The following is a 15,376-nucleotide window of genomic DNA, read 5'->3' as shown; positions in this document are numbered from 1 at the left end:
TTTCTAGTTAACAATAAATGTGCTGATGCCCAGTTGGTAGGCCTTATTAGGTGAGAAAATTGCAATCTGTGTGGCAGTAGAACAGATGTCATCGCGAAATGAGAAGAATCTGTTTTTGAGTTTCAACGGTTTTGTGTGTGTGTGTATGTGTTTGTGGATGTGTGTGTATTAACTTTGTTGACATACAAAGTGTCAGCTTCTCTTGTGACATAGCTTGCCAAAAAATAGAATCCGTAATTAGATTCACAATAATCAGAAATGTAGTTCCAGACATATGGTCCCTCTTCAGTGTTACTCTCTCATATACTCCCCCTCTCATCCTCCTCATTTATTCCCGGCCTCCTGGTTCTACCTCCGCATCTTCATCATTTTTTTTCTTCTCTCCCTCTCTTTTTCTACAGCCTTTTTCATTTCCTTTCGACTTACCATATCTTCTTTTTTTTCTTACATGTTCTAGTTACTTCCATCAAAAAGCAAAGCTAAATTGACAAATAAAGAGACATTGATTTGAGAATAACACTTGACAGCAAGGTTTTTACTGGCAGTTTCCCTCAAACCGGTAAAACATGTCAGAAGGATGTTACTAAAACTAAAAAGAGACTAAACAAAACTAATCCAACATGTGTACAGGAAAATCTTGGGTAGTAAGTAAACCTATTTTACCAAATACAAAAAAAAAGGCCTCATGATGGTATACTGTAGAGAAAGGATTTATTATTATTATATAAGTATTATTTATTAAGGATGCAACACGCTGGCTCCTTGACCTCTGAACTTTTACTCTTCGCTTTTGTGCCCTTTACCTTTTTTCAAATTTTAATCGCTGCAGGTAACCAGACTAACCCACAGACATTCTCACCTGAATCAATCTAAATAGAGTTGTTTGGTTGCTCAACTGCCTTCACTTAGCATCTACTGAGTTGCAGTACAAAATCTCAGTCTGCATTTTTTTTTTGAGGCTTTTGCCTCATATGGATTCTGTTCCAACATTTGTCAATAAACAAGAGATTAGAAGGCTTTTAAAAACTGGTTGATCAGATTATACAAAATATCTGATCATTTAAAGGCCATAATGTGCATTTTCAGTGCTTTAATCTATGCTCAATGTGTGTCTGCATATGCAAGGCAACAGTGATTCCACACACTCTCTTATTTAGTCATCCTGTCCCTGTTTCTCACACAAGCAAGATACTATGCGGCTCTGAGCATGCCCAGGGCCAGATCTGGGTCGACTGCCTTAGTAATAGAGAATAAATCAGTTTGTAAAAGGTCCATATAGTGGCAAACCAAAATGTATCCAAAGCTCAAGGATTTAAAGAGAGACATGAAATCCCTTTTGTTTCGCTGTGGGCATGAGCCTGAGTGAGTAAGCCTTGTGTAGCTTTTGGTACTGGTCTTCGGCCTCTTGGGTGCCAGCAAATTCCAGCAGGTAATTGGGCCTCTCTGACTCTGTGTGTGTAATCTCCATAAATACAGTTAGAAAACAGGCCTCTTGTTTTCCAAAGAAGCTTCACCACTTTTATTTAAGGCAACTGATGAGGTAGACGGCTGGACTGATACGGTCCACTCACAACCACCATGTAACACTTACAACGGGGGTTGTGAGTTCTATCAGCACCTTTTATTTTATTTATCTTCTCACCCTTCTAGCTTGAAATCCCAATAAATTTTAAGACTGATATTGATTTTGGCTTTAAATAATTACTGACAAAAAGAACCTGGTAATATATTTTTATCATCTTTATATAATCTCTGAGGAGCTCCCGTGCTTTGTACAAAAAATATGCAAATCTTAATTTCACTTGACAACTTGCCAACTCGTTAATTGCTTGAGTCATGAGATTTTTTGGGGCAAAAATCGAGGCCTAGAGATTTTGAGAAATCCTGAGATGGTGTTAACAAGACCAGACAGGGCAATATGTTATGTTTGTCCTTGTCATACACGTGCGGGTTGCTGGACTGCCTGTCCTACACTTTTATCTGCAATAACAAAGTCCTTGTTTAAACCATAAGCTGTCAGAATGTACTTACAGTACCAGCTCCCAAAGCATGTGGCAATCCTTCCAATGGCATGTAAGGTCCAACCTACAGACGACAATCCCACATAAGTTTAAAAAAACAAAAACAATTTTAGCCATGATAGCACTGTAACTCGAAACTATGGGTGACAATTTCAGTCTATCGTATCAGTCAATCCACAACTGTAGAGCAAACTGATATCCATCAGCAACTATTGGATAGATAGCCACTATGTTTTGAACAGAAATTCATGGTCCCCAATGAATCCTTCTAACTTTGCCAACATAATGTTACAATTCTGACTTTTATTGAGATATCTCAGCATCTACAAAGTGGAATGGATTACTTTTTATTTATTTTTACCTTTTTACCTTTTATATCCCATCGAATAATGATAATAGTACATAATAATAATTCAGTACAATTAAAAGGGTATTTTAAAAGCATCCTTTGTGTATTTGCTATATGAATGGTTATAAATATCCTAAAGTAATGTTTTCAAATTCTCAAAAGACTAATTCCATATAGAGAAAATGATTGGAGGAATCTTCCTTGAGTTCTTTTTATTTGGTGCTGGTATTATACAAATAGTATAGATCCTAGAAAGGCCAAATGAATAGAATTGAATCTTAAAAGATAAAACAACTGAGAACATAAAAGTGGAATTAACCTGTCTTCAACAAAACATAGGCTGCCTTTCATTATACTAATGAAATCTCCGAGCTTGGTAACTCTTGCATCACAACAACACTTTGCATCTCTATAGCTCTGTTGGATTTTCCTACAGTGCATACACAGTGCAAATATTTATCTTGCTATTCTTTGGTTGAATTTCCTTTCCAAGTGGGGACATACCTTCAATCTGTAGAGCTAATTACTACCACTTCTATCCCAATGTTGCATGGGGCAGAGGTTCTTTCATATGTAGATTTTATTAAATTATACTGTGGTGAGCTCATTAGATTGGATTTACATTTAGAGATGTTTTTGTGCTCCGTCCCCTCTGAACCTCCTCACGGGTACTGCAATCACAGGATTCTGATGACCTGACATTTCCTGGCCAGTTTTCCACCGCCGAACCCCTCCACACTCACAATGTCATGTCTGTTCATCAAAGCTTGGAAACGGCACCATGCCGCTTTCAAATTCATGGTTCACTTTGCTATATTAAACACTCTCGTGGCTTTGTAATGGATCTAGCTGGTTAATTAGTTGGGTCAGAAAGCAGATCAAAGGGTTCTGTTGGTTCCAGTCAGTAATTCAGACCATATCAGCTACGTAGACTCAAGACACAAACTTTGTGCCAGTCAGTCAAGGTAGGATATGTCACTCATCCTGTTTACTGTAAAGCGGAAATCGTAACTTTTCAATCTTTTTTCATAGAGAACTAAATGTATTACATCGTAGTTATATTTGTACATTTGTTTTGCTTAAGGCTCTGAGTTGGGTTGTCCACAGACAAAACTACGGAATGACTGACTGTTTTAGGTTAGCCTGTTTAAAGAAGGCAGTGAATCTAATCATGAGGAAAAAAAATTAGAGAGGTAACCATCAATCACAAACCCCCGTTTTTCCTGCTGTCAAATTACCTCTGCACCATTGCCACCCCCAACTGCAATTTTATAGAAAAGAACACTTTATCTTTCCAGCTGTCAGAGGAATGATCAGCTAGATGATTATGACACGAGTTGTGGCAATTAAGTTTTGCCGTTCAACATTTAGGGCTGAATAAGCCGCTGCACACCCTGCAGTACAAACAGCATGCAAAACATGCAGGATAAGGTATGTGCATGAATATTAACATCATACATTGTCTCTGTATTTCCATTTGCTCACAGCTTTTCTTTCATAATTATATTTATTTCACTTTTCCACTGATATATTACACAGCAGAATAATAGTGGTAGAATAAAAGGGAGGATTGAGAGCTTATCTAGCTCTGCAGGTGTGGTATTACAGACTTGTCAATGGGAATCAGACTTGCAGTGTGAAGTATAAGCTCCTGCACTGTGCAGAGTATTCTGTACATAATCCCAGTGCATTTTCCCATAAATGGGAGTTGGGACAAAGTGAAGGGCACACAGTCTGTTGGCAGCATGACACTGACAATCGGCCATTGAGGTGGGGGCACAAGTGCTTGTTGTACTTCATGCGGTTGTAGCTCAGCACTGCCAGAGAGAAATTATCTCCATTCAATGTAAAGACGTTGTCCTTTTCGTTTCACTGTTCAAATAACATTCACAAAAGGAAACACACACACACACACACACACACACACACACACACACACACACACACACACACACACACACACACACACACACACACACACACACACACACACACACTCTCTCTCTCTCAAATGATGGCGCTCTTATTAGAGGAGACAAAGCTTAAGAAGACTAATTTTAGTGTGTTTAAAAAATGGGATTGATGTGGCCGGAACTAATATCCCACTAAATATAGTATTATCTTCAATCAAGCTCATTATGTGTTATTAGTGATGCAATACATTTGGTTAGATAATCCTTCAAAGCAGTGCAGGAAAGTAAAATGCATCTATTTTCAATATGTATACTAATCTATTTTTATGCTACACAGCATTTGGCTCAGCTAATCAAAAATCAGTCTCAAACTTGTGTTATGTACTTCTCTATTTTCATTCTACATTGTGGCAAAACGAGAAAGTGGATGTGGACCACTGAATATTCAGTGAGTCTTTGTAGACTAATTATAAAGTGTGTCTTCATAAACTTGGGGACTGCATGTGGTGACTGAATAAAGCAGAGCAGAAAATAAATTGATTTCTTGCTTTGATGCAGCTGTGTTGTGTGAGCAAATGTCTGATGAGAGGCTGTGTAAAATAAAGAAATCATATTCTTTATTTCTTTTGTATGATAATTTAGGCCAGCTACAGTACATCGCGTTGTGACGAATCCCTGCCTCAGCACAAGAATTTCAGGAAATCTATTTTGGGCTGTGATGAAATTAATGGAACATTTTATTGGTGTAGGTCATGTTTGTGGCATTGCAGCATTGTAATGAAGAAGAATTTTGAGAAATTTTGAGGAGGTGGAATGTTAAAATGCCCCAGGCAGGTTCTGCTTACTATTGAATGGGAAAGAAGTCTCTCATTGTGAAGGCTCACTCAAAACAACTAATGATTAATGTGGGTTTCAGTGTGTTTGTGCACGTTCGCTGATTGAGTATATGCACCGTGTGTACAAACATTCATATGAACAAACATTCTCAGACTAATATAGTTGTTTAAGCATTTAGGCACCTCGTTCACATTTTTGCACACACACACTCACACATGCACATAAATGGCAGCACCAATAATGGATGCCAACAGGGTGTACTTTGTTGGGAAAAATGAGTCTGTGCACAAATTGCTCTTAAGTTTCAAATTGGTTTTTCAGATTTCACTACTCTGTTCCATAAAAACCATATTGCATGTGTTTATTTATAACTTCATTTTACATACTCGATTTTTTTGGAAAAGAAAGCTGTGCTGTGTGAAATTTAAAATAAAAGCAGAATGAAACTATTTACTACAACCGAAACTGAGAAATTTGAAGATTTTAATTTTTTTTTTTCTTTTAAGTATGCTCATTTTCAGCTTGAAGCCAGCACCACATCTCAGGGAAACTGGCATTACAAAAGTGTATTATTGTCATGGTCATATTATACCTTGAATTTAAATGTAAGAGTTACTTAAAAGGGTTGTCTGATTGGGTAGAAGTATACCTTACTGCATTTTTGACTTCAGGACTAGACAAAAAGCCATTTGTCAGATTGGACAAATGAGGCTGTGAGTTTACCTCCAATTTCCACTTTCAAAGTCTACAAAAAGTTATGTTCATACACATTTAAACACGATTGTGTTTTCCTGAGGAATGTAATTACTGTCAAATTACATGAACATAATGACAATAAGACATGGAATGTAAAGGGTAAATTGCAAATACATTGATATCGAACATGTCATTTGAATATTACCAGACAATGTAATTTTATCTGCCAAAATATCCGATCTAGCAGAAAACTAAGCTGTTTTGTTTTTTGTGGTAATATGCAATCCTGCTGTACATTATCCAATTTGTGTGACTATAGCATTATGAAAGCATCTTATGGATGTGTTTAAGCAGTTGCAGCAGCTGGTTAGGGTCAGAGGAATATTGAGGGCAGGTTTAAAAGAGGAAAATATAAATTCACACAAAAGGTGTTCATTTGCTTTTTAAACGCATCTATGAACTTTATGTAACACTAACGTTAGTAGTTTTCTTACCTTAACACAAGCAGGCATCAGAACCAGTCAGAAATTGAGCTCAGGTCTGAATCTTAACAGTCCTGTGCTTTGTACACCTGCCACCCTCCCCAACAGTTCTTTCCAAACCCCTTTACCTTAACAACAGCACAGTTTCATTTCATTCAAAAGTCTAACTCATTCCGTTTGCTGCAAAATATTATTGTCTTTGCAGTTTAGTTGTTTCGCTTCTCCATCGCTGCTGCAGGATTACCCCTCCGGTGACTGTGCGATCCTGCTCTTCACTTTGGCCCAACTCCTAATTTAATTTATACAATCAGTCCGGTTTAGGAGGTGCACAAAGGACCCTTCCAAGTTTGATTCGGGAGCAGTGAGCTTTTTCAAAAGATTCTTCAATCTTCCTTCAATGAAAGACTCAGGGCCTCACTTATCCAATGTGACAGCTGGCCTTGTGTCTAGCCATGAAACATGTAATATGTACTAATTCACATGCCTTTGTACAATTTACACTAATAATTTAATTATAAGTTTCAAATGATTTGCAACCAATCTTTTTATTTACATGTTACACAGCATCATTGATTGATTGTATTTTTGATTATATAAACAAAACCAAAACTAAACTGCATCCTTGATTTCTTTTTTTTTTTATTTTTAATTTTTTTATAAACAATCTCAGACTAAACATGAACTTTATTTATTTCTGTTGCCTCTAAGACAACAAAATGACCTTACGGGTAAAGAAGGAAATGGCTCATGTCTGTACATAGATGTTAGTGAGCATAAATCTACATTTTAAATTCATGTGAAACTTTGAAACTACTGCCTTCAGCATTGTAATCACTGGGACATTCATTTTTGAAACATTAGTTTAATTAATGCAAACAAATAAGATCATTAGATCTCAGCCAGTAATGGTCTCTGATTTGCATTTTAAAAGTGTGAATAAACTACCCTAAAGAGGCAATTTAAGTGAGATAAATGGAACTTACTTAAAAATAAGTTTAATCTTATGTCCACACTTGGTGTGTCATTTTATTGTCATGGTAAAAGATTAAAAGTTTTTGTTCTTTAGTCACATCCTTCAAAAAGCAGAAAGCTAAGTGTGCTTGCTCTATATATTGCTTCAGGAAGTCTTTGTGATAGAGCTTAAGAAAAGCTTGATGTAACATTGAAGCTACAAGACCACTCTCAAAGCTGCTCATTACACATGCCACATGCCCTGGGATGTGACTTTTCAGCTGGCTGTATGAGCCCGGCCACATGCTGCCTTGCTTTTAGCTTTTGTTCAGCCTTCCCATCCTTATAAAGAGGAGACACACTCATCCCTCCGTCAAACACAGACTTTTTTTGATCATACTCTGTTCATGCATATTTGAATAGAGTACTGTAACTGCTGTGCAAAAAGACTGTATGCACATATTCAATATTGTTATTTCTTTTAAATCTGTGGAACAATGTGCAAAGAAAGGCAGACCGAAGAAAACTCACTGACTGTGAATACGGCTTGTTGTGGGTTTTCATTGAGAGGCAAGTTGAGGACACTGAATTTGAGACAAACTAAAAACTTGAAAGAGTAGTAAATTGAATCATTTGAAAATGGTGACAGGAAATAAAATCCTTTTATTCTGTAACCAGATTACAAGATATTTCCCACAGTATTGTTTTGTTTCACCCTTGGCAGTATATCTGGTGTTCTTGGCACATAAAGGTTTGTGAACTCCTGATACAAGGGCTGTGGCCATAGCTGGAAATAAAGTCATAATTGATTCAAATTTAATCAGTAGCATTTATTTTAATTGCATAGATCTTTGATCTGTCCTCACTGCCCAGAAAATTACAAGCAGCAAAAGTCACAAAGACCTAACTAAATGTGCTTTATATGGCACATGCATATCAGCTACTCCATTCTCTAAAGAAGCAATAACTACTATTTTAAGGCTTTAACTGTCTTTATATGTCAGGAAAAAAATGAGTAGGCACATTACTGAGATGTCGAACAGCTGAAGCCGGAGTGATGGGGTGTCACATTGTTGGTGCTGAGTCAGGTCAGTCTGTACTGCCAGAGGGCATCCAGTCAGAATATGGGGGATGTTCATGGGTTAATGAAGGGATTGTCCACCACTACTTGTTAGACCATGTCTTGTTGCTTTGATGGCAACACAATTAAACAGCGACTCAGCACATTACAACTGCTCTAACTTAAACTATTCTAACAGTTGTTTTATTCAGTATTTTAGGGAGAAAGTGGATATTGGCTGCAGTTTCAGCTAGTTTCTATATCTGTGGGTGAGAAATTAGATTCCTTTGGGCAGTTGTAGTTACATGCCTGTGTTGGTGCACGGGTGTAGTCTGAGGCTTCATTTACCGCACAGTGGTATGAGGATGCCCCCTTGTTTTTGCCTTGCCAGACAAAAACAAACGGGAATTACAATTCAAACAATCTACAACAGAGGAGACATCTTTTGCATGCTCAACACAATTGATTTTGCCCTCTACTATACTACAGGGCGTCTTGGAGGGTGTATGGTGCCTTTTTACTAAATGGCTAATGCTGTATTCATGTAACTCATATACTCAGCTAATAGCACTGCCTGCTAATCACTTTTAGCACAGGTCACTCTTGTCAGCAGCTAGGGAATAAATACATTTCTTTGCAGACCTTGCATGTTAAAAAACACACATTTAAGTGTCTGCTGAAAGATTGCGACAGCAGTGGTCCTAGAGGCTGATAACTTAGAAAATACTATACATAAATATCATCTGAGCATTAGGTGTGAAAACTTCACCTTTACAGGAGTGTGTTTTGCAGGGAAGTGACCAGCATGTTGCTAACAGACAACAGACTAGGAGCCCAGGAGGTGATCAGTGGCCCATGAAAAGATATGACGGTGTCATAACAACCATCTGGTCTGCCTCTGTTAGTTCTATTAATAAATCTTCTGACTAAGCAGTGGAAGAGTTGAGTGTGGCATGCAGAATAGTTGCATGTCAAAGCTTGTCTTTCATACTTTTTAGTACTTTGCTGTAAGTACGGTAACTTTAAGGTTGAGGTAATGCCATCATCCACAGAGACACAGATGACTCAGGGCTCTGCGTTGAGGGTGGCTGCCCTACATTTCAGGGATAAAATTGAATAAATTTTTTTTCTGAATAGTTCATATTTCTTTTGCTCGACTTTAAATTTGTAGCTTTATTTAACTGCAAAGAAGCTGAACTTTCCCAAAAATCATAGAACTCACATTTAGTTTTGTATTGCTTTAGCCTAATTAAACAACAAGTGGAACACAGTGGAACAAAGTTTTTCTTGTGGAAACCCAAACTGTCCAGCTTTTTCTTGTGGAAACCCAAACTGTCCAGCTAGATTATGAAATGTAGACAAATTCTGTAAGCAGATGCATGAGATTTATTCATGAAATCAGTCTACTGAGTTGTTAAATGTTCAGTTTGAGGAAAGAACAAAATAGCAAATCTACTTAAAATGTTTTAATGTGCTCTACACAGTGTAGTGAAAAAAAAAACTTCATTTCATTGCTTACAGGTAAACTTTAGCAGGCTACTCACAGGAGATTGATTTCACCCCCCCCCCTGAAAAAAAGACAATCTAGTGGTGAGTGAATAGGATCTGTAACAGGAACCAAAACAGGACTGTGTTTTTGGCACACCATAAATATATTTCAATCATGCAAATGAGTTCAGTTTTGGTAGTTAGAGGGCTGTTGGAGTGTGTAATTGAAAATGCAAAAGATTGTCTCGCATCAAAATGTCGTGGAATGCGCTGGCTGGCTGCTAATCACAATGGCCCCCACGTGCCGTGCACACTGAATCGCAGCCTCGATCTCTGTAGAATTGAATCGTTTTATCTTAATTAACTGTGCAGAATCCATCCAGGTTTGCGAGAGTGCCAATTTCTTTCACCCGCCACCTCTCTCATCAGCTCTAGTCTGCACACGACAAAAAACTAACCAACAAAATAATAAATAAATAAATAAATAAATAAATATATATATATATATATATATATATATATATATATATATATATATATATATATATATATATATATATATATATATATATATATAATTTTAAAAATATCCAATTCTTTTGGGTGGGATGGTGATCGAAGGGTGAGATGCTGTCAGACTGCACAGGCTGTATCTAAAATAGTCTGCTTACTGTTGTCAGTGGCTCTGCAATTGTATTCATTGGTTGTGTGTTGTATTCTGAAAAAGGGTGATGAAAATTCTTAGTCCACTTTAGAAACTGAACAAAAAATTAAAGCCTTTCCAACAAAAATACTTACTAATGGGGAAGAATCCTTTTGTTTTGTTTTTTGGTTCTTTTTATGCTTTGTCTTTTCTTCTACTAACAGCTTTTCATTAAAAGATATGAGGTCTCTAAGTCACCATACAGAAACTACAAGCCACAATTAACTGTGCTCATGTTTGACGTGCAACCTGAAAGAGCTTATTCGTCTGTGCCGTAGACTAGATTGTGCCCAAAAAGTTATTAAAACGCATCAGTCACAGACACTCAGATACTCTACTTTGTAACTTCTCTTCATTCCAAAGCATGTGGTGGAGACATTATAGTTGTTTTGTTAGACCTGAAGTAAGCAAGTGTCGGCAGCTGTAAAGAGATCGTAAAAAAAAAAGGTAGCGATTTAAAGCATTTGACGCATTTCTTTTCCTTTTTGACCATGTGGTTTGAAACGAAGATACATGTCACTTACTGGAGTGGTGCATCTGGCGTATGTGTTTTTGACAACAGAGGTCCACAGAACAGATGAAGAAGCTAATACAGGTTAAAAACTAGTGAACATAATATAAGAACAGAGGATTGATTTTAGTGACTGTTTTGGGGTTGTGGAAAATACAATTTAGAAAATGCCTGGAGTTATCCTTTTAATATCACCTCCATTAGTGTGCTTGCACATCTCCCACTGTGAACCTCAGCAACTTTTGCAACCAGGCACATAATTAAAATGATATAATATTAAACGGAATAATGTGCCAAAGTGTTTTAAAAGCAATAGGATACCTATTTAATATCAGCATTTAGAAACTATTATTTTTTTCTTCCCCACTTTACTGTTTGATAACCTTGACACACCTCTGATAATTTTCTCAGACACAGGCAATTAAATTAAATCTTGTTCCCAGTTTGGTCCCACTGTCCAACACAATCTGCACATATAAATTCACAGTTTTAATTGCAAGCAGCAATTAAATAGCCTGTAATAATTACTCCATTGTGGACACATGAATAATGAGGAATTTAAATTTAGTTGTTGGTCATTTTGTTATAGCAAACTGATGCTAAATGCAAGTTTTCCTTTCAAGCATCTTATACTGCTAGTGTCCAAAGCTCTTGCTTAATTTAAAAGGTTCTGTATTTGTAAATGCAAAAGCGGAATGATTTGAGCTTTTAGGTCATAGTGTAGGATGAGGAAAGATAACAAAGAGAACAAAGAAATGGAAGAAATTGTCAAAGTCACAGCAGCCACTGCAATCTCAGTGTGGTTATTACACAGCAGAACCTACCCATTTGTGCTTGGAGCCAAGGTCACAGACGATTTTAGGAGTAATTCTGCACCTGACTTGACCATCCCAGCATCCTGGGCAGATTATCCCGCAGTGTGAAAAGGCTCAGGGCTGCAGAGTGTGGTACTACAGGCAGACAAGATGTTTTCAAACACGTTTTATTTTATCTGGCTCACGTAGTGTGAAGTGGTACAAGACTCACCGAGGCTGAAATCTGAGAGTAGCATCGACAGCAGATAATCAGCGTTTAGACGCAGGGACAACAGATGAAAAAGAGAATGGGCAGAGTTTAACAACAACATCGCTCACTCAAACAGACAATTTACACCAGCCAGCCTACAAACTCTGGTTGTTGCCACACACGGTAATTTTGTAAAATTACAAATACAGGCAAATAACACATTATACAACGTTCATCATTAATAAAAACTTCCAATAAAGTCACTTTCAAATACATTTTTGATGTAAAAGTTCCACAGCTGTAATCTGTGCAATGCAGCATGCAACAATGGCAGGTTTATTTTGGTTGGTGCTTAGTGTCAGCGTAAGCAGCTTTTTGATGGAAAACAGACGAGATCAGAACTGGCATCAATAAATTACATTCATTTGGCAGATGCTTTTGTCCAAAATGGCTTATATTTTCCAGCCACTGCTGAAACTGTTTGGGGTTGTGGGAGGACACTTCTACATGTGAACAGGAAGAGTTGTTGAGAGAGCCAACTAACCCAAGCAATTAATGAATGGTCAATGGTAACGTCTGAGCTGCAGTTAAAACCGAACCGATTTGTCCTCAGTTAGGATAATTATGATGAGTCCGTAAAGGACCAACAAGTGATTTAGTAGGAGTTGTCAAATGTGATATAATATGGACACAGATAGTACACTAACAGACAATTTTGCAAAATTAACTTACAAAAAATGTGTTGGACTGTAGGGATTTCATATAAGCTATGCACTTACATGTGTTGGGTAAAATGCCTGTTGTAGTGACAAAATGATATGATGAAATTATATTAAATATTATCTATAATATATAGAGTCTGTAGCTCTTTAAGGTAATTTGTTTCTGACCTAAATGTAAACTAACTGAATAAGGTCAAAGTTTACAAGTTACATTAACCATGTAGACAGCTTTTTAAACCATTTCCAACTGACTGGATGAAACTCAGAGTGCAGCCTGTACAGGTTGCCACTCTATCACAGAGCCACCCGCTAAGACAGACGTCCATTCACACTTACGGGAACCACACTGGTGGAGACCAAAACAGAGCTGCAACTGACTTGATGAGGTGACTGGAAACCTGAAATTAATGCTAGTTCTCCTTTTTATAAATGGGGAAACTGTTTGCAAACATGTCGGGTATATGTGACCGTGAGGTTTTATTCTTGGAGCTTTAAGAAGCATACATGATGAGCATGATGAACAGGCAAAAAACTCAATTGCAGCATTATAAACAAACACTTAACGCTCACAACAGACTGAAAACAACTGACTGACAACTCATGTACCAACTTTTCTTCATATCTTCAGATATAAAGAATGGCAAAACAAAACATCTTTGTTCTTTTTGGCACAGGCTGACTGAAAAAGAAAATGAAGGGTGCTGCTTGCCTGCCATTGATGCCTTTCCCACTCTTCAAGCTTGGCTAAATGAAAGACAAATGTGTCTAATTAGCCAGGCAGCAGGTGCAGTGAAATGGTTGGTTTTGGCGGCGGGGAGCATCTCCTCTGGCTGGTTGTAAATATTGACTGCTGTAGATTGGTTGTAGTGAGCAGAGCACAGCAGAGAGGCAGCTGACCGTGACAGTGGCTGTGACAGCCTCTGTACACTTTCTCTCAGCTTTCCATACAGAGTCTTTGTCGTCTGTGTTTGGGGACAGATTCGCTGTTCCTGTGTTTGTGTATGCGTGAGTGTGTATTTGCCTTTGTCTGTCTATCTTCAGTGATGTAGATTATATATTTTTTTTTTGTTTGTTTTTTTTATTGATAACACCTATGGTGCATGTACTGCAACACTGTCCAATGCAACTTATCCATTTACTTCTACTTCACATATGTCTGTACATGCATTACATTACGGTCCAAATTGTTGTTGTTTTTTTTGTTTTGTTTTTTGCATGTTTGCATGTGTGTGACTGACAGTGTGTCAGGCTGTTCTGCAGAGTGGTGTCTTCATGGTGACCTGAGGGAGTCCACTTCCTGTTTCTCAAGGGATTAGCTGGAGGCTGAGGTAGAAAGAGAAGATGAACAGTATTGAAGAGACAGATGGAGAAGGCAAGATTAAAAGATAGATAAATCAAATTCAAAGAGAGGCAGATAAAATAAAAAGTTTTGATCAAAAGTGCTCATATTTACTCTGTATGAACTTTCCAAATAAACTTTATTTCAAGATGCATAAAAACTAATGCACTTAATTAAATTTCTTTCAATTTATTTTTTAATAAAGTGTCAGGCGTAGAACTCTCAAAGTGTAAAAAATAGCAATGCAGCTCAACACTGTGCCCAGCTTTAGTGCTGTGTCAGAGGCCTATATGAATCTGAAACTGAATGTATTTTTAAACAAAACACCCACATTCAGGTTTCTCATGTATTATTTATATGTCAAAACTCCATTCAAATAATCACTATTTCAATTTGGTGAAGTACCTGAAAGGCTGGAAAATGTTTGAGTGATTCACAGGCTGTCATTTCCTTTTAGAAGCCTGCATACTGCCATAATCAATCACACTAAAGACTCAGATAAGTTTAATCTGATCTCCTGTTATATCATCATCAAACCTTTGCTCTTGATGCGTAATAGTAAAAGCTCTCTTCAGTCTCCTACAGCAACAACTGTAGTTCTAATATTTGCCTTACTAGGGAATCAAATCTACTGTATGACATTTAAAGATCAGGAACCATTCAATAAAAACTTTTATCTCAGTGATTATATACTGTAAATGAAGACATTTAGTCTTTAATTTGACAATTACCTGTGTAGTTCTGCTTTTTTTAATATCTTATATTTTCTAAGCATACATTTTTCCATGCAATTAAAACGCTAAATGTTTAGCTCAGGGTAACTTTGATCGTGAAGTCGGCAGTAGTTTCACCACTTTGTTCAGTTGCACCATAATTAGCTATAACCTGAAGCTACAACATTTACATTAAGTAATTTGGCAGATGCTTTTATCTAAAGTGACTTACAAGTGAGGTACAAGGCAAGCAATAATCTAAGTCAAGATGAAAAGTTCAAAGCAAAGTCATATCAGAAGTGTTTTCGTTTTATGACATGACAAGAAAGGAAGGATTTATTTGTTTTTTTTAATAATAGGTTTAAGTGCATAGGAAGGTACAGAAGAGTTCTGTTTTCAGCAGTTTTTCAAATATTGGGAGTGAGTGCTGAGCGTGCAGAGTTTGGTAGCTCTTTCCACCATCGTGGGATCACTGAGCTGAGGGGAGGTGCTGGGACCACCAGATGTCCTTCATTGGCAGAGTGCAGCAAACGGGAGGGCAAGAGACTGAGCTTTGTGATGCCGGCAGCTACAGGAAGCCAGTGTA

The 15,376-nt window shown here is 37.3% G+C and overlaps 1 protein-coding gene across 2 annotated transcripts in view; it reads left to right on the top strand.

Moving 5' to 3' along the window:
* The window catches only part of si:dkey-112m2.1 (transmembrane protein 132D), a 140,266-nt gene that overhangs the window by 10,778 nt on the left and 114,112 nt on the right, over positions 1 to 15,376 (top strand). The window lies entirely within an intron of this gene.

This window comes from Channa argus, chromosome 18, assembly GCF_033026475.1.
Source record: "Channa argus isolate prfri chromosome 18, Channa argus male v1.0, whole genome shotgun sequence".
In the NCBI taxonomy this organism is placed as follows: domain Eukaryota; kingdom Metazoa; phylum Chordata; class Actinopteri; order Anabantiformes; family Channidae; genus Channa; species Channa argus.
The sequence above is the reverse complement of the archived record's forward strand: the minus strand, read 5'-3'. Positions and strand labels throughout refer to the sequence as shown.